Source organism: Lynx rufus, unplaced genomic scaffold, assembly GCF_022079265.1.
Source record: "Lynx rufus isolate CCGP_SWC_20201006 ecotype Redwood Valley unplaced genomic scaffold, mLynRuf1.p SCAF_9, whole genome shotgun sequence".
Taxonomy (NCBI): domain Eukaryota; kingdom Metazoa; phylum Chordata; class Mammalia; order Carnivora; family Felidae; genus Lynx; species Lynx rufus.
Window position 1 is genome coordinate 88,906,668 of NW_025814897.1, and position 21,358 is coordinate 88,928,025.

Genomic DNA, 21,358 nt, shown 5'->3' on the forward strand with positions numbered 1-21,358 from the left:
ATTTTAAAAAAGTAGATAAATAAAAACAAAAATAAAATGAAATTTGGACCTTAAGCTATAGGGGCTTTAAAATCCATCAGTCAGACATCGCTATAAACACCTGTTCATCACGCTTTGTAACTATTGGGGTGAACATTCTGGAAACCCCCCCCTCACTGCCCTGGCTGGTACAGACAAGCACACAACAGGTCAAAAGTTAGGCCCAGTGGTAAATCCAGCTGTGTGAACACGGACTGTTAGAGCCACTTCAGCAAATGAGGACAAGGGTTGGAAGTAGGAGCCAAAATGGAAGGTCCAGTCTCCCCCAGTTGATTAGGGTCAGGGTTAGGAGCAATTGAACCCACAGTAGAAGAGGCTCTGCAATAGATTTGGGATGAGAAGGAGGGTCTTACCAATTTTGAGCCAAACCGTAGTCTTCATCCTCCATCACTGACCAGGTCCTCGTTGAGAACATGATCTGACCCTAGAGTTCAGCCATAGCCCGTCAGTGATTTGGAAGGCCAGATTCAGAGATGGCCTAGATGCTGCTCTCCCTGTATCCCAGAGGAGGAGCTGACATGAAACCTGGCGTCGCTGCAGAGAGCGGGACTTTTAGCGATTGTTTTCTTTGCCTAAGCGAACGCATAGGAAGAATGCTCTCTCCCCAGTTGGAAGAAGGACAGACAGTGTGACCTGGCATCCTAACTGCTCTTAACGGCCTGGCAATCTTCTAGGCAAGATCATTATCTGCCGACTGGGCATACTAGAAAGGAGAGTCTTCTTTACTGACATCTCAGTAGGGATTATGATCTTCACTGCTTATGGAACTTGAGAAAGCCGGGTCCTGGGCGATGGCTGAGACAAACTGCTTGTCTGAGAAACCCACTCATCAAGGAGGACTTACTTCAAGGACGTGGGAGAAGCTTGGGCTGAAGTTGACAGAATTTTCCAATGAGTGTTCTATGCGTGCTCCTCGGGGTCTTCTCCTTAACCCTCCAGCATTATTAGGCTTTCACTTTTCAGTCTTCCCCAAGCTCGACCGTCTCCCCCTTTGGATCTGTGTTTGTCAGTGCTTTCCGTGGTCACCCTGCCATTTCTTTTAATGGTTCTCTGCCACTGTCCACCTCCAGAGTCCAAGTACAGGCAAGAGGAAAATATTTTGTAGCCTTCTCACTTCGAGCGAGTCTCATGCTTGATTTATTCATGGGCTACACTGGCTGTGTGAGACAGAGTCCAATTTATTTTTTTAAATTTTTTTTACTTGTGGCAATTTTTTTTCTTTTTTTTTCTTCTCTTTTTTTTCTTTTTCAATATATGAAATTTATTGTCAAATTCGTTTCCATAGAACACCCAGTGCTCATCCCAAAAGGTGCCCTCCTCAATACCCATCACCCACCCTCCCCTCCCTCCCACCCCCCATCAACCCTCAGTTTGTTCTCAGTTTTTAACAGTCTCTTATGCTTTGGCTCTCTCCCACTCTAACCTCTTTTTTTTTTCCCCTTCCCCTCCCCCATGGGTTTCTGTTAAGTTTCTCAGGATCCACATAAGAGTGAAACCATATGGTATTGAGACAGAGTCCAATTTAGCCCCAAGTTCTGAGTTGTGAGAGTGTGGCTATGTACTTTGCTTAAATATCCAGCTGTGTGTCTGACCACATCCTCTAAGCTAAAAGGTTGAGGCATCTGGGCACCTAAATTACTATCACAAATGTCCCCTGTATGACTCTCTTTCCTGTGTCTTATCAGAGGGGTGTGTAGTGAAAGATTAGTGGCCTGAGATACACAGAGCTTGGAAGGTTTTTATGAAGAGCCTGTTGGATTTTAAAGTTTGAAGATTTCAGGCACATTTTTTAGAACGTATTGATTCTCCCTTTTGCCAAATTCAAAGGTGCCGAGACAAATAAACAAACAAACAAAAGCAAAGCAAAATAAAAAACCAAACTTCTATTTATTAAGCAGTATACTGGATACTTTGCATCCATGGTCTCACTTATATAGCCCTTAAAGGAGGCGTTTTAATCCCCACCAAAGTCACATCGCCAGTAAATGGAGGAGGCAGGACTCAAAGTTTATTTTTCTGAAGCTAAGTCCACATTCTTAACAGTATCATGCTATACTTTCCTTTTCTCAGTCTTACTCTTGATTTTTTTTTTATAGCAGATGACATTTTAAAGCCTTCTCTTTTCCTTTTGAAACTCTCACGTTTTAAACGAAATGCCATGCTCTTCTGGTTTTCACCTACGTCCTCTTTCTGTTTCTATTGTTGGTTTATTTGATCTCTTTTAGACCCTAGAATGTGCCCCAAAGCTTTGTCTTTCTCCTCACCTTTGGAAAGATGACCTATACTCATGGCTTCAGTCAACCCTTCTATGATCTCAACAGATTGTAAATGCCAGACTCACAAAGACCAGATCTGTCCTATTTTGCAAGCTTCTTGCAGAGTACATGATATATAGTCGATTTTCAATAACTATTGTTGAATGAATGAATGCATGCCTAAATGGGCGAGTCACTTATCTGCTGAGATTTTTCAGATACTCTTTTTCCAAAGTCTAGACAAATATTTCCAGCTACCTGTCATTGCTATGAAATGGTGGTAAGAGTCTAGTAGACTGATTGACAGTTTGCTGGGGCAGCCATACCATTTGGACTCTCCTCTTTTCCCATTGAAGGCAGCTATGTAGACTTTCTGTACGGGAGAAGAGAAGGTTGGTTCCTTCCAACGATGTGAGTTGGAGCTTCCTTGAGAAGGTGTCAGTGCAGCTACTGGGTGGAGTCCTTGCTAAGTAGGCATGGATGAAGAAGGATCACTGGATCGAAAGCCACTGGTCGCTCATTAGAAGGTGACAATGTTACCACACTCATTGGGTAAATGTGTCCTTGTATTGAATGCCCAGGGAGACTTAATTCCAGGTCAAGTCTAGGCATGGAAGAATAATGAGCTCATAGCTATGAAGAGTCACGACCCTATCAGAGCCTCCAGATCTGTCCCTTGGTTACCTCTTCCTGTTGTGAGTCTTCAAATATTCCCATAAAACTTGGCTGTGGATGCCAAAGTTGGTGGCTGGCCTTAAGTTACTAGGGGTGTGGTCCACTGAGGATTTGTTCATTCTTAAATAATTAATCAAACAATTTGTGGGAGGTATAATCAGAGAGAGACTTAGAGGCTGGATGACATCTACTGGCTGAGCCATGCTCTCCCCTTGTTTCATGCCTTTCCTGTATCATGTGCTTCTGGTGGGTATTAACACGTGATGCAAACCTCTGTACCTGTCACGCCTGCTCTCATGTGTTTATCTCCATGCTGTCATCCCAGACCAATATGATCCCAATTTTCCTATCTTTCTCCTTCCAGGCACCGCATCAGCCAGTCAGGGCATTTGCCAATGATTCTTGACATATTTTATTGCTGGCCCACTTCTTTGGTCCATCCAAAGCCGGTGACCAAATTCATCACTGGATACTCTGCCCATTGGAAGAATGTTTGCCTCGCCACTGTCTTCGAAGGCCACCCTGGGTGGGAAGAGAGTGCAGCTGCTGGCCATTTTTGGCTTTTATCCACATACTGAGTAGACCTATGCATAGAGCAAGCCCAGGCTTTTTCCTTCTCTGTCAGTTGGTTGTAAGTAATCCACCGCATGACCGTCGGTGTGAGCAAAGGCAGAAGTGCTCATGTGACAATAATAAGTGGCACGAAAGCCTGAGCTACCTGTTGTGGCAACTTTCCTGTGACCTCTGGCCCAGCTCATGCTTGACCTTAGGTGTCCCACTGCCATCTTATGAATTGTGGCTGGGCCTGCCTGTACTTCAACTTGGTGGGTCTGAAAAACCCAGCATGACGATGGGTGATGGGTGTTCTAGATGCATGATCACATGGTATACTAGTCAGGGTTCTCCAGAGAGACAGAAGCAATAGGAGAGAAACATTGGTTATATATTTTATATCTTACACACACACACACACACACACACACACACACACGCATATCTACATATTCATATGGAGAAAGAGATTTATTTTACGGAACCTGGTTCACGTGACTGTGGGCCTGGCAAGCCCAACATCTGCAGAGCAGACCAGCTGCCTAGAGGCAAGAGGAAACATTAACAATGCAATCTAGAGACTGAAAGCAGTCTGGAGGCAGAATCTTTTCCTTCTCAGAGCACCATAATTTTTTTCCTTTAAAGCCTTCAACTGATTGGATAAGGCCCACCCATATTATGAAGGATAATCTGCTTTACTCCAAGTGTGCCGATGTAAATGTTAATCACATCTAAAAAAAATGCCTTCATAGAAACATGTAGACTAATGTTTGACCAGACATCTGGGCACCATAACCTGGCCAAGTTGATGTATAAAATTAACCATCACCATTGGTGTCTCATAGACAAGTTCTACCTCTCTAAAAAGGCCCAGGAGCACGCTAAGATTTTTCAAAAGGCAAATAATTTTCCATTGCAGAATCCCAGGACTTGCATAGTGACTTTCTCAGTGAGACTTGCCATAACCTAGCCATGACATCCTTTCCACTACTGTCTCCAATACAACAGGGTCTTCTGGGTGATACGGCCCAAGCACTGTCACTGCTTGCACCACGATCTGGAGCTGCTGCAGAATTCTTTCCTGCTCTGGGACCCGCTCAAAGCTGGCAGCCTTCCGAGACCCTCAGTATATAGACTGGAACAGTATTTCCATGTGCGGAATATGTTGCCTCCAGAACCCAAAGGAATCTCCTGGGCTTCCTTTTTAGTAGGACGACCAAGATGTAATCATTTGTCTTTCACTCTGGATGAGATATCCTAACACATCTCTAACTATTGGACCTCTAAGTTTTCCCCTCATGGGTCAAGCCCCAGAGTCTAGTTTATCTCCCAGTCCCCGGATAGACGTTAGCTACTTCTTGCTCCTTGAGCTCAGTTAATATAATGTCATCGATGTAGCGGATGAATATCGTGTTGTGAGATAGAGAAATCGATGGCTCCCTACCATGTACCTAAGGCTTTGTTAATTCTCTCTAGCAGGGATGCCGTATCTGGTATGGCAGGTGCAGTTGGGTTTGTGATCATCTGTTATCATCTTCCAAGAGATCTGCCTGATTTTTGCAGGGTGAATTAAGTGGAGACAATATGGGGGCTCCCCACCAATGCCTCTTTTGGATCCTTAAGGGTAGCATTAATTTCTCTTATCCCTCTAAGAAGATGAATTTGTTTTTTATTTAGCATCTTGGCCGGGGGCAGGACAGGAGCAAGTGGTCGTTTCAAAGGCTGCTCCTTGGCCTTCTGCATTATGACGGATGTTACCTCACAGGCCAAGGATCCAATGTGGGGATTGTACCACCACCAACCACGTCTACTCCACTTACACATTTGGAAATGACTGGTAGGTGGGTCCATGGACTTATGGGCCCACTGTGAGCCAGAGTTTGGTCAACAGTCCGTTTATAACTTGACTCCCTCTGACCTCACTCTAACAGAGGATCGTGATGACACTTTGGGTCTCCATCTATCGGTGTCATCTCAGACCCCCTGTCTAGCAGTTATTGAATGCGTGGGTGTACCCGCTTTGCCCAGGAAAATAAATGAACTCTTATTACCAGCTTTATGTCTCAGCCTTCGGTCTTTAGAACTCACTCCCACAAAACTCCTCTGCCTCCTGCCTGTACCTGTAGCTGGGTGTCGTGGCTTCCTGAGGGTCCCTTTCCTCTCTTATGGTGCCTAGGACCATCTTGGCTGGATCATCCCACAACTCCATCCTAGTTATGCACCTCATGGCCAGAAGGGGAGGTGGGAACAGATCTTGAGGGATATTGTTTTGAGGGGGAGAGGCAGGCAGGAGGGCTTGCTCCTAATAGGAAGCAGAGTTGAATTTTGCAGGCTCGTTACGTTCAGGGAATCTGGGAATTAAAGATTTTCAGGGACATCAAGGCTGATTTCTATGCTGATTTCCCATCCGCTATATCCAGGTCTGGTTTTTTTTCCCGACAAGAACCTTGGCCGTGTTATGGCAGACCGGCCTGAGTTGGGAGTTGAACCTTCTTTGCATCTCAGATCCTCTGCTAATTAAAACCTGAGCCTATTCCTCAGCCTTCTTGGCTCTTCTCCTGCAGGAGGTGAGGGTGCCTTGGTTGCCAAGGGAGCCTCTGACTTTCACTGTTGGCTTTTAGCTGCCCATTAATCACTGTCACGAGAGCAACAGTCACAGTGGCCATCCAACCCACTGTCCTTGTAGTGACTACTGTGTCCATCATTTTCAAAAGCCTGATAAACTGTGTGTGCTAGTGTTTTCCCTTCCTTAGTATATTATCCCAGTCTACCATTGGTGAAAGTCTTCCCAGTTGGGCCGTCCCCTTGTGCCAGGGGCTATCAACTCCGCCTATCACTTCCCTGATGCCAGCTTGGGGATAAGAGATTCAGCTCCCGAATTCTATTTTATACCTGCTTTCTCAGACTACTCTTGCGACTACCACAAGCTGAGTAGCCCAGGAAGCGGACACTGAGACCAAGTTCAGTATACAGGCTATTTGATGGTGTCCTTGGAATCAACACGTGTGGATAGGGTGACCAATGTATTCTGGTTTTCCTGGGACATTTTGATTGTAGCACTGAAAATCCAGCCTCCTAGAAACGCCCTGTGTCCCTGGAAAACCAGGACGATTAGCAACCCGATCTGTAGAAGGGAGGATGCAGAATCAGGGTTGAACGGAGGGATAAGTCAAGCTGGAACGCAGGCCTGATGGCCTCAGCTGGCCCCGTGGAGAAAGAATGCTTGAATTAAGTTGGCCCATCAGAAATGTCCAGTATCAGGCTGAATGGGTCTGCTTCCTCAGTCATTAGATGTGGGCTGGCCTTGGGAGAGCAGCTCTATTGCAGAGACAATCTCTGAATGGGGCTAACAGCTAAAGGCTGCCTGTGGACAGCACTCCTATGGGCTGGGGCAACAAGTCCTTCCCTGGAAAGGGATCTGGGGCTGCATGCCTGTGTCCAATACAAATTTATGTAAACACATTCATATATCTGCATAAACATCCGTGGAGGGACGCATAAGACCTTTGTATCAGTGGTTGCCTCCAAAGAGAGGCAACCAGGCAACCAGGAGAACAAAGTGGGAGAAAGAAATACTCCAATGATACGCTCCTTTGCACATTTTGCATATTTTTCTCATGTTAAATGCATACGTACCTCGCAAACATGAATTTAGGTCGAAAAATCTAGGCAATAAATAAATAAACGTGGAAATAAGTTAAGAAATAACACCTAAGGATATAAAATGTCTTTTTAAAAAATCCACTCTGGGGCTCCTGGGTGGCTCAGTTGGTTGTGTCTGACTCTTGATTTTGGCTCAGGTCATGCTTTCACAGTTTGTGAGATCAAACCCTATGTCAGGCTCTGTGCTGAGAGCATGGAGCCTACTTGGGATTTTTCTCTCTTAACCTCTCTTTGCCCCTTCCATGCTTGTGCTCTCTCTCTCTCTCAAAATAAATTTTAAAGAAAATTGAAAATAAATAAAAAAATACTAATTTGACAAATATTTTTAAGCACCTACTATGTCCCAGGATCCCAGAGTTCCAAAAATGAGAAATTGATTAAACCGCTGTTCTTAGAGATCTAAAAGTCTACCGCACCTTTTGTTAACCAGATGGGTAAAAATATTTAGATTCCACCAAGTTAATGTTCTTTTTTTTTTTCTTTTTTTTTTTCAGTAGGCTTCATGGCTAACGCAGAGCCCAATGCGGGGCTTAAACTCATGATCGATCCTGAGATCAAGACTTGAGCTGAGATCAACAGTCAGACGCTTAACCGACGGAGCCATTCACGTGCCCCTATGTTCTTATTTTTCAACCTAAACCCACATAGCCAGCTGGCCAGCAAGAGATGAACGGTAACATCAACAAACGGGGTTGAGATGGAACTGCCACTTGATTTTACGTGAACTCCGAACAGCATATCCACCAACACTGGGCTTTCCACATTCATTTTGTTTTAGCCTTAACTTTACCCTTCAGTATTAATATTTCCATTTCTATTTCTTCCTTTCCCTTCCCTTTCCCCACAAATCAACTTCTTATGTCAATTTTTATATGACCCTCAATCCTTTGCAGAATGATTGTAGCTATGTATAAACAAAATATAAATGCCATCTACTATATGTATATGTATATATATACATATACATATATACATACATATACATATGTATATGTATATATACCTGCCATATACATATACATATACCTGCCCTGCCATATACATATACATATGTATACATGTATATACATATATATGTATATATACGTATAAAACACTATATGTATGTGGATGTATATATATGTGTATATACACACATACATATATGTGGATGTATATATATGTGTATATACATACATACATATATGTGTGTGTATATACACATACGTATATATACACACATATATGTTTGTGTGTATATATACATTTTATATATATAATATATATACATTTTATATATATATAATATATATACATTTTATATATAATATATATAATATAATATAAATATATATAATATAAATATAATATATAATATAAAATATAATATATTTATATATATAATATATAATATAATATATATAATATATATTATATATATATTTTATATATATAATATAATATATAATATATATTATATATAATATATATTTTATATATATAATATATATATTTTATATATATAATATATATTTTTTATATATATATTATATATATATATGGCATATGGGGTCAACAGGGCTGAGGCAGACCACTAAACATGTTAGCATGTTTATGAGACCAGGCACCAGAATACAAATAAAAACAATAACATCACTAATAAAAAGGCTAGCAGGGTTAACTCTCTTCCAGTGTTTGCACTGAGCAACACCGTTAATCATGTATTTCCTTAGAATTCCATGGGGTTGCTCTTCCTCTTTTAAGATGTAGTTCTTATGAGGCATTCGCTTCTAAAAGACTCTATTTTCATCAAATTGAAAATCTGATCCAGTCTGAAACCTTCCCCATTAATCCATTATGTTATGTCAGGGGAAATTTCTTCTTTGCGTCTTCATCCACACCTGCCCTGGATAGCTTAACAGAGTGAAAATACCCATGGCCCGCGAAACAATTCCATTAGCCCCCCCTTTATCCGCCCCCTCCCCTCTTCCCTCTGCTTTAAAGAATGAACTTTTGGGGCGCCTGGGTGGCGCCGTCGGTTAAGCGTCCGACTTCAGCCAGGTCACGATCTCGCGGTGCGTGAGTTCGAGCCCCGCGGCAGGCTCTGGGCTGATGGCTCGGAGCCTGGAGCCTGTTTCCGATTCTGTGTCTCCCTCTCTCTCTGCCCCTCCCCCGTTCATGCTCTGTCTCTCTCTGTCTTAAAAATAAATAAACGTTGGGAAAAAAAAATTAAAAAAAAAATAAAGAATGAACTTTTGCAGCTTTTCAGCTTTTTACCCAAGGTTTTCATGCATTTCTAAGACGTTCTCCATTGTGAGAGCTTCCCCTGGCTGCTTGAAAACAACGCGCAGAGAAAACTTGTGCGTGAACCGACACACCTTCCGAGCCACGCCGGTGCGCGGGCCTCATTTCCCTTTTTGCCACTTTCTGTATGAAGGAATGTGCCTAGAAGCCTGTAACTCATCGACGTTCGTGTGAGTTAGCCTTTTATCTCACACGGTTGCGTAGCCTCTCCTCTTAGTCAGACACGGGATCAGTTAAAATTTTGTTATGAAAGAATACATCTCCAAATAACTGAAGTTTTAAAAAAAGCAAATTTGTTCATCCCTTCTGACTCAAAAGGCTGAAAGTAAAGCCAAAGGCACTGCTGAATCCAGGTACTGAAACTCACTATTTCAGTAGATAGTTCTCTATTAGAACTCCATTTTTTTTTAATGTTTATTTATTTGTTTTGAGAAAAAGAGAGAGAGAGGGAGACAGAGAATCCCAAGCAGGCTCTGTGTTCTCAGCACAGAGCCCCACACTGGGCTCAGTCTCACAAAGCAGGAGATCATGCCCTGAGCCAGAATCAAAAGTCGGACGCTTGATCGATTGATCCATTCGGGCACCCCAGCACTCTATTTTCATATCTCCTTTTTATGCTGCTCTTTGTGTTGGTTTCATGCTCTTCAACCAGAGACAGATTTCCTCCGTGTGGCCGGAAAGATGAGACCCAGCAGCTCTCCTTGAGTCAGGAACCTCAAACTTGGAGCGATCCCTGTGGGCAGGGGAGTGGTGTGCCATGACTGGCCAGGCCTGGGTTATGTACTCACGCCTGCACCCAGAGGGCAGGCAGGACTTTGTGACTGACCGTCGTTCCAGAATATCATGGGGTAGCAGGCAGGGTGGAAGTGAGGAGAATGGGGCAGATTCGAACAACAGCTTACCACTACCTGCAAACCAATACCTGAGTACCGAGGAAGAACTGAGTATGAAAAGAAGAATAGCTGAGGGGCGCCTGGGTGGCTCAGTCGGTTGGGCGTCCAACTTCAGCTCAGGTCATAATCTCACGTTCGTGGGTTCGAGCCCCGCGTCAGGGTCTGTGCTGACAGCTTGGAGCCTGGAGCCTGCTTCCGATTCTGGGTCTGCCTCTCTCTCTGTCCCTCCCCCATTCACACTCTGTCTCTCTCTCTCTCTCTCTTTCTCTCTCTCTCTCAGAAATAAATAAAGGTTAAAAAAAAACCCACTATGTTTAAAAAGAATAGTTGAAGTTAGTTAAAAGAGCCTTAGGCGATATCAGCCAAACAGTGGACGTAAGTGCTTCTGCTCAAGGTCAGTGTAAAATATTTAAAGTACTAGCTGCTGAGAGATAAAAATGTCAGGAGAGAAAGTAGAAGTCCAGAGAGAAGCTTAAAGGAATAAAACAAAAATAAAAATACATGTTTAATGAGTAAAAAGGAAGCGAAACTAGAAAAAGCACCCCCCAGAAGGAGGGGGGATAGAATAAAGCAACACACAAAATCTCCTTTATTAACAACGGGTGGGCAGAAGACATTAAAGAGAAGGAGACCAAGTAGGAAAACCTCATTCTCAAGATGTGAAAGCATTATGAAATTAGAAGTGATAATGCGTACTTTAGTGTATTGTGGATTTGGTTTAAGGGTAAAGTTTTGATTTCACATCGGGACTACAGGCGGTGATTTGTTTCTTAAGTAAATAGGAAAAATGCCTGATGAATATGTGAATGGCATTGAATGATTGAAGATTAACAGCTAGAAGCAGTTAAGGCCTGGGTTAAAAAAATCACACTCATGTGTAAGCTTGGTGAGTCAGAATCATTGTAAATGCTAAGAGGTAATTCTCGGTAAGTCACCCTGGCCAAAGTAATATCCTTCACAGCAGCGAGCTTTCACAACAGAGTGAGGTTTTTTAACAGTCATTCTTGGCTGGGAAGGGAAATCAGCAAATATGATGTAAGAGTTCAGTTTTGCTTCCCAGGTAAAAAGAGGCAAAGGGGAAAATGACAGCCGGTTCTGAAATGTAGGAGGCTGGAGGAAAGAAGTCTTTTTCAGAGAATTTCTGTAAAAAGCGCACAAGGGTTGCTGCTGTGACATTGCTGAATATGGGTTGCAATGAGTTACTTCATTCCGTTGTGTGATGAAATCACCGGTCAGAGATGCCATGCGATTAAATTAACTGAGATAATTGTTGAAAATAAGAGCATTTAAAGGGCAGAATTCGACCTGACATGCTGTAAAACGAATGGCTTTGAAAGTGCCATTGGAAAGGGTCGCTTAGGTGCAGCGCCCTTAGAAGTTTGAATTTAGAACAGAATCAACACGTTTCTAAGTTACACGGGACAGAGGTTATCAGGATCTCCGCATCTGCGAAAAACTACTAGAACAGAGGAGAAAGGGCAGAAATGTGCAGACCTACCGGTTAGCATAAGTTCATTGTTAGCAATTGTAGAGAAAGGAAAATAATTGTTTCTTTTTTTTTTAAGTATTTTTTTTTCAACGTTTATTTATTTTTGGGACAGAGAGAGACAGAGCATGAACGGGGGAGGGGCAGAGAGAGAGGGAGACACAGAATCGGAAACAGGCCATCAGCCCAGAGCCTGACGCGGGGCTCGAACTCCCGGACCGCGAGATCGTGACCTGGCTGAGGTCGGACGCTTAACCGACTGCGCCACCCAGGCGCCCCAATAATTGTTTCTTTAATAATACCCTAATATTCTAATACTGTGATGTTAATCACTTCTATGAATATTGCTAAAATATGTATGCAGTTTTACTAAACTGTCAGAAAGAATACACCTGAAATTTAAATAAGGAATAAAAACTTAGCTGTCAACCTAAAAATGTCCCTACCTGAAATTTATATAATAAAAACAGCTGTCGACCTAAAAAAGGTCCCTATGTGCATTTTAAGTCTTGGACAATTTATACAATTAAAAAAACCCATTTATTTATTTTTGAAAGAGAGCGAGGAGGAGGGGGGTCAAAGAGAGGGAGAGAGAGGAACCTAAGCAGACTCTGTACTGTCAGCACAGAGCCCCAGGTGGGGCTCAACCTCATGGACCACAAGGTCATGATGTGAGCCAATATCAAGAGTTGGACGCTTAACCCACTGAGCCACTCAGGCTCCCCAAGTCTTGAATAATTTAAAAATGTCTAAATCGGGGCGCCTGGGTGGCTCAGTCGGTTCAGCGTCCGACTTCGGCTCAGGTCACGATCTCGCGGTCCGTGGGTTCGAGCCCCGTGTCGGGCTCTGTGCTGACAGCTCAGAGCCTGGAGCCTGTTTCAGATTATGTGTCTCCCTCTTTCTCTGACCCTCCCCTGTTCATGCTCTCTCTCTGTCTCAAAAATAAATAAATGTTAAAAAAAAATGTCTAAATCAAATGCATCTATCTGTATTTACCGAGAGAAATTTGTTCATCCAGGTTGGACAAATGCCATGGAATGTAGAGTGAAAGGCTTAGGACATATTCTTTTTTAAAAAATTTTTTTTTCAACGTTTTTATTTATTTTTGGGACAGAGAGAGACAGAGCATGAACGGGGGAGGGGCAGAGAGAGAGGGAGACACAGAATCGGAAACAGGCTCCAGGCTCCGAGCCATCAGCCCAGAGCCTGCCGCGGGGCTCGAACTCACGCACCGCGAGATCGTGACCTGGCTGAAGTCGGACGCTTAACCGACTGCGCCACCCAGGCGCCCCAACTTAGGACATATTCTTACCGCTGCTACTCATGAGTATTGGGCAAGTTAATTTTTCGAAACCTATGTTTTCATCTGTAATATCAAGGTTTACATTCAAAAAACAAGGATTGCCTGCTATGTGTGGGCACAGCGCTATAGAAATCAGTAGGACAGGGTGCTAGTTCCCTGGAAGCTTCTATGAGTGGGTGGATGGTGGTAACGCTACAATCACAGAGCTGTTGAAAAGCTGACTAGGAGAGTAGAAGTGTTTGCTAAACTACAAGATTTTATGCAATTATTATTATTAAATAAAGTTAATGAACAAAGTGATTCATAGTTTGCTAATGGGAGGACTCAAAATTAAAGACATTTCAGTAAGGAGATATTAGATAAGCTTCATTGACTCAAGATTTTATAATCCTAGTCTTTCTAATCCCCACTTTTGCGATGCAATATATGACTGATTTGTGTGTTTATAACTCCCCCTCCCAATGCTGTCTCAACCAGGGATTTAAGACTTTTCCAGTCCTACTCCATTAACTACCGTGACCAATTATGTCCATAATATAAAAGCTAATAGGGCATTCATTCTTCCTAGACTCATTTCTCTCCCGGTGGAATTGGGAGAAGGAGGTGAGGCAGACATTTCACGTTACTCCTAATTCCCATCTGCTTTAATGTTTATGGGGGAGACGGGGCAAGTGTCATTCATTCAACATCTGTTGACATCTACTTACCATCCTTGGTTTGTAGCCATATCATTTGAAGGGTCAAGATTTCCCACCCAGTGTTGGGCAGGAACATTCAGTACCCTGGGGATGTCTATCTATTTCATTCCTTTGACTGCTGTATCAATCTTGTGGTGGTGTCTTTTAGTTGATTTATATCAAACTGATAGGCTTACAGATGACCACCAGTCACCTTTGACTACTGGATTTCAAGTGAGAAAGCCATGCATTGAGCACCAACAGAACTGCTTGCTTCCAGAGAGAACTTATTACACTAACATATTGGATTTCCTTGGGATAGGCTATTTTGCTTTTTACCCAGTTTTTATAAAATAATAGAAGCCAAAATGAGCAGAAGATTACACATGCACATACACACATTCACATCCACATGCACACACAATAGCTTTATATTTATAGCATGGGAAAGAAAAGCTTATTAATTGACTAGTTCATCCATACTTGAGGAAAGGGAAGAAATCTTAGCCAGCTAGTAAGTTCCAATTACTGTGGTATTGAATCACGTTCAAATTAACTTAAAGGGCTTGTATACCAGGACAGTATCTCTTGTTTCTTATATTAAAAGTGATGTATGCAATGAAACCTAACACCAATAATGAATATTTGTGAAACCAATGGAAAAAATTTTTGAGTGATTTTAAAACACATTGTTCAAATAGTAGATAAATGGTTGGTGATAGGCTTGGTCAATATCCTTAAGATGGGAAATAAGTGTGATTGAGGGCCATATATAAATACTTACTATTGAAAGAATGAAAAAAAAAACTAGGCTAAATTCACAAATCACATACATAGTACTATACTTGATGGGTGATTTAAAGAATTTAAAAAAAAATTTTTTTTAATGTTTATTTATTTTTGAGACAGAGAGACAGAGCATGAACGGGGGAGGGGCAGAGAGAGAGGGAGGCACAGAATCGGAAGCAGCCTCCGAGCCATCAGCCCAGAGCCAGAAGCGGGGCTCGAACTCACGGACCGCGAGATCGTGACCTGAGTCGAAGTGGGACGTTTAACCGACTGAGCCACCCAGGCGCCCCTTAAAGAATTTTTTAAGGTAATTTTGACTACTGGAGATTTTCACTTTATTCATTAACTTTCTTTTTAAAAGTTTTTTAATGTTTATTTTTGAGAGAGAAAGAGAGTGAGGGAGGGGCAGAGAGAGACACACACACACAGAATCTGAAGCAGGCTCCAGGCTCTGAACTGTCAGCACAGAGCCCAACGTGGGGCTCAAACCCATGAACTGTGAGACCATGACCTGAGCCAAAGTCAGATGCTTAACCGACTGAGCCACCCAGGCACCCCTGACTTTCAAACCTAAGATGTAGCTCTACTATATATTGAGAAATGATTCCTTGGTTTTATTTGCAAAAATGTGGCCCTTATTGCTATAAAATAATATTAAGTAGGAAATTAAAAGGTATTTAGTAAAAGCATAAGTAAACTAATAGAAGGAATAGAATATGATATTTATATTCAAAAGGATAAAAATTAATCATGCAGTTGAATAGTAAGAAACTCAATGCATGATCAATAAATGATCCCCAAAGAAATTTTGGGAAGTATTAAGTCAGTAAAGCTAAAGATGCTTCTTTGCAAACATATGAAAATTCTTAGACTCCTAAGTCCCTAATGCCTATCTCAGAAGCCACATCTACTTTAAGAGGCAAACTCCCTTTATACCCAAGGAGCAGTTGGTATTACATTGATGACATAAAGTTAATTAATGGGGGAAAGCACAGAGGGCTTACTGAGTGATCTTGGTAAATTTTTTATTTGGGTAATTTAACTTCTAAATTTCATTTTCTTCATCTGTAAAATGAGGGGTAATAATACTTTCAAGGGCTATTATAAAAATTGGATATAATGCATTTAAAGGTCCTTACCATATGTACTGCTTAGGCTCCTAAAAAATACAAACTGCTATGATTACTACAATTGTACCTGGCCTTTCTAATTACATGAATAAATTCATTTTATCCTTACAGCCTTTACTTGTAAATGGGAAAGTTTCAAGAACAATCATATAGGAGATTAATACAATATTTATAAGAATTGCCTTGCTTATTCTCTGGCTTTTAAAGGTCCAGTAATGAGGGGGCACCCGAGTGATTCAGTTGGTTAAGCGTCCAACTTCAGCTCAGGTCATGATCTCGCGATTCACGAGTTCGAGCCCCGCGTCAGGCTCTGTGCTGACAACTCAGAGCCTGCAACCTGCTTCAGATTCTGTGCACTCTGCCTCTCTCTCTTTCAAAAATAAACATTAAAAAATTTTTTAAGTCCAATAATGAAAAACTTGTAGAATTTTAAACAAGGAGACGGTATTAAAATGAAATCCACAGGCCCCAAATGGTGTCACTTAGGCCAAATCATCAAACTGGGCTTAATACCCAACCTAACTTCAGTTTCAATGGCCCCAGAAATGTAGTCTGAACTATTCAGCCAGGAATGTTCTGATCAGCACGGATGAGGCAATCTGTCACAAGGGCCTCCCCATTCCTGGACCTGATAAGACACCCCCCGCCCTTCCCCTGAAGGAAAGGTGATCTGGCCTGTAACAATCCTTTATTTTCTTTCATCAATAGCTTCTTGCCTTTTCTTCTCCCTATATAAATCTGCGGTTTTTTTTTTTTAACAACTCCTTACAGCTCTCCTCTACTTGCTAGATGGAATGCTGCCCAATTCATAAATCAATTAATAAAGCCAGTTGGATCTTTAAAATTTACTTAGGTGAATTTTTGTAATTTAACAGCAGTAAACGGAGGAAAACTGCATCTATTTTTATTTTAAGTCGTTTATTTTAATTTTCAGAAAATGTACTTTCCAATGACAGAATTACCCAGTTAGGACTGTGACAGAGCCAGAGATGAACATTGTTTATAACGCATAACCACACAAGAAGAACATTTTTTTTCTGTGATTATCATCCGAAATGTGTTGATTTGATGATTATTGATGACAGATCAATGACTTAAAAACCAAATTCTCTTTCTCTCGAGTCCTGTTTTAAAGAATCTTGGAGGGAGAATTTCAATTGCGCCTCGAAACGTGCTCCCAATAGTGAGTCCCACATCTGACCCCCTTGACCAGAATTGCTGATGAGATAAACATTTTCTTCATCACAGGGGAAGTATCGGAACAAACTGAAATACAAGATGAAACTCTGTTTTAGGTTAGGACTTCACCTATGACTTTTTCTGGGGAACTATATCATTTTGAGGTACTTCTCACGAAAGAGAGCTGGGTGGGACAAAACAGCTCTGAAATCAGTTGAGAAAGAATGACGTCCTCTTGACTAAAATACGTTAATCTCTCATTCAATCGGAGAGTGAATGGAATGTCCCGCACTTAACGAAATTAACAAATGAATGTGTTTGATCTGGATCTCTTGCCAGTTGAATCCTTCATTCATCACTGACCTTTCCCCCGCCTTATTTGAAGAAGGAGGAATCATGGAGAGAACAGGTCACAAGGACGTTAGAAGGATGCTTGTTGCCTCCCTGCACAAACAAATACTCTCAGGGCTGTGTCTGTATTCACCTTTGGACCTCGGCTTCTAGCGTAGCGATCCACATTGATCCACATCGTAGGGATCTTAGAAAAACCAACTAGGTGACACAAACTCCCACGAGCTGTTTCTCCACCGCTCGGTCAGGTTTTGCAAATCCTTTCTGCACTTCCGGTGGGAAGAAACATACAATCCGAGATGTGCTGCAGTGTCACAGGCCTTCACGGACTTACCTGCATCACAATTACCTGGAGGCTAGCTAAGTGACAGGTGTTTAGGAGAGAAATTTTACAGCATGCTTGGGTGCATTGACAGTTTGAGGCACTGCGGTAAGATGTTTACCTACTTTTTCGTAAATTGTACATATTTATTATTCCTATCTGAGTTGCAATTGCCTCATCCTAAAAAAAAAAAAAAAGAATGGAACAATAATACCTCCCTCAAAACACTCTCATGAGAATTAAATGGGACTTCTAGAAAGGAGGGTAATTAATATTTATTGAATACCTACTAAAAGTAGGTTTATTTCTTCACATGCTTTATCTCATTCATTAGCTTCATTTTATTTTTAAACATTTTTAAAATTTATTTTTGAGAGAGAGAGAGAGAGAGAAGGAGACTGGGTGGGGGAGGGGCAGGGGGCAGGAGAGAGAGAGAGAGAGAGAGAGAGGATTCCAAGCAGGCTCCACACTGTCAGTATACAGCCTGACATCAGGCTCAGTCTCTCAAATTGTGAGATCATGACCTGAGCCAAAATCAAGAGTTGGACGCATAATTGACTGAGTCACCCAGTCGCCCCCTGCTTCATTTTAAAAATGAGGAAAATGGGCGAGCCTAGGTGACTCAGTCGGTCAAGCGTCAGACTTCAGCTTAGGTCATGATCTCGCGATTGGTGGGTTCAAACCCCATGTTGGGCTCTGTGCTGACAGCTCAGAGCCTGGAGCCTGCTTCAGATTCTGTGTCTCCCTCTCTGTCTCTGTCTCTCTCTCAAAAATAAATAAGAACATTAAATTTAAAAAAAAATTTTTAATGTTTATTTATTTCTGCAGGAGAGAGAGAGAGAGAGGGAATGGGAGAGAGGCAGAGAGAGAGGGAGACACAGAATCAGAAGCAGGCTCCAGGCTCTGAGCTGTCAGCACAGGGCCCCATGTGGGGCTCAAACTCACAAACCGTGAGATCATGACCTGAGCCAAAGTTGGACGCTCAATGGACTGAGCCACCCAGGCACCCCTAAAAAAAAATTTTTTTTAATGAGGAAATTAAGCTGAAGTAACCAAAGCTAGAACCTAGCACCCAGAAAATAAATACTTAGTGGGTGCTTATAATGTGTCAGGCACTTTTCTTGGTTGTAGTAAATCTCTGTTTCAGAGAGATCTTTAGCATAAGCATCCAGAAAATGTTTGGGGATGAGGGGAGGGTGATGGCTTATAGGGAAGAAAAATCGATAGCACTGTTTTGGGCCATGCTGGGTTTCAGATGCCTGTTAGACATCCAAGGATGAAGAGTAGGAGGTGGAGAGACAAGTCTGGAGTGTAAAGGAGAGGTCGGGGCTGGAGATAGAACACTGAGTCATCAGCATATAGATAATATTCAAAGCTGCCGCACTGAATGAGATTTCGGGGGGGGGGGGGAGTAAAAATGGAGCACAGGGTTAAGGGCAGATAGCCCTGAGGCCCTCCAACACTGTGGTGTGATAGAGGAGAAATAGTCGAGAAAAGAACCACGGACATGGCCAAAGAGGTCAGTGGAAAATCACAGGAGTTTGAGGTCATGGAAACCCAGAGAAAAATGGAGGGAATAATCCCTAGTAAAGCTACGATAAAGTCATGTAAAATACAGAGAACTGATCACTAGTTTTGGCAAAAAGTTGGTCTTTTATTCAATAACTATTTAGTACCAACTCTGTATTAGATACTGCTCAAGGGACGAGTGAACAAAACAGATGAAAATCCCTGTCCTCCTGGGGTTCATAATCTGGCGGGGGGAGGTGGAAGGTGAACAATTAAATCACAGTGTTAACCTTGAAAGTAAGACCTGCCTGTTATTTTACCTGCAAAAGAGTTGATTTGGGAGTAAAAGAGGATTTGCAATCTGGGACAAACTAGCTGTAGCAAAACCCTAGGCAAGTGGGGAGCGGGGGACAAAGGAGAGGCATGCTCAAGGAGAAAAGGGGGTAATTTGGCAAGGCTATTGCGGACTAAAAGTCCCCTGGAGTAAACTGGGAGTTCGAAGCGCGGTGGCTTCTCATTGGCTGAGCTGTTGCGGGAGGGGCGGGGTTAAGGAAAGCCGGTCCTCCTCCAGCAGGCCGCGTAGAGGAGTATCTGGGGCAGGGTCAAGTCAGTCTCTTCCTGTTGGGCCTGCAATTGACTACTGAGTGGTAAGGTGTCAATGCTCCCCCCTGTGGAAACCTCCCGACTTTATTTTAGGGAGGTTCCCCCTTACTAATTTTCACAATAGCATGCTGGTTGGTGATAAGCACTTTGCAGAAAACTAAAGCAGGGAGGAAGCGAGTTCAGGATGAGGTGGGTAGGGCAGGGTGGTGATTAAAATGGGGTGAGCAGGGAGAACCACACAGGTGACTTTTGAAGACTTGAATGAGCAGAGGGCATGAATGAGCTATGCAGGGCCCTGGAGGAAGAGCCCTTAAAGGGGGAGAACACCTGCCAAAGAAATTGCCTGGAAGGTACAAAGACTCACCAGGATACTGGCCTGGCTGGAGCAGAGTGAGGAAGAGGGTAATCGAGGGGGGGCAAATGGGGGCATGGGGGAGGCTTGTGGGGAGCCTTCGCTGTGAGACAGGAAGCCAGGGATTTGAGCAGAGGAGGGACGCTGGCTGAGTTCCTTGTTAACAGGCTCATGTAGGCTGCTGTGTTGGGAATAGACTCTTGGGGACGGGAGTGGGGTGCTAAGCAAAGGCTGAAGTAGGGAAGTTGGTTAAGAGGCAACTGCAATAGGTTAGGTGAGAAATGGTGTCCCCTGGGCCAGGTGGTCAAAGTGAACCCAGTGAGAAGTTGAGAGACTCTGGATACACCTTGGATCTAAAGCAGATTGGATTTGCTGACCAGCTGGGTGTGTGTGTCCGTAGCATGTGAAAGAAACCACCTAGCGTAACATCGAGATGATGGGCCTGAGCAGTTGGCAGGATGGAGCCGAGGAGGACTTCAGGAAATTCGAGATTCTGTTGTGGATATTGTCCTTAAACATGAGAGGAGGGCGAAGATCTGCTTCATTCAGTGAAGGGGCCAGCCTCCGTGGGGGTGCGGGCAGCTCCTCAGCAAAATACAAGCAGAAAGGTGCAAGCCCATACAAACTCTTTTTTCCAATTAATTTTTTTTAAAAATTGAAGTATAGTTGACATACAATGTTACGTGAGCTTCGGCTGTGCAATATAGTGATTCAGCGATTGGACAACTCTATACATTATGCTATGCTCTCTCTGGACGGCTTCTATTTTTTCAATGAAAGAGCGCTCGGGGTCATCCGTCAGAGGGAATATGCAGGGAGGAAGTGTTTGAAGTTTGAGGAGACAGTTGTTGAGAGTGGGGGAATGAATGGAGGAAGGCAGTAAAATTGGGTGGGGGGGCGGGCGGAAACAGCTCTAAAGGCCCACTTAACCTTAAGGTGGTGATGTGTTTTCCTTCAGGCACCTTAAGGCACACAGGTACAGGTGTGGAGTCAGAAGAGCCGGAATTAGCTGTGGCTGAAGGTTTGCTGAGTACCGTGGAATGAGAGCTGGGGAAAAATATTCAGTGTTCAAGGAATTCACTCACTCCATGCCTAGGGGTACGAGGAAGTGAGAATTACCACCACTTGAGAGCCTCAGGGAAAACTGTGTCTTGGGGGAGAAAAGGGTTTAATTCGAGACAAAGGAAAGAAAGCATTCAAAGAGACTGAGGAGGTGGGGGGTTTTGTTACTCTTGGTAAATCTCTTTCAGTGGAGTGATGTGGCCTGCCTGGAGGGAGTCAGGAACAAGTTTGAATA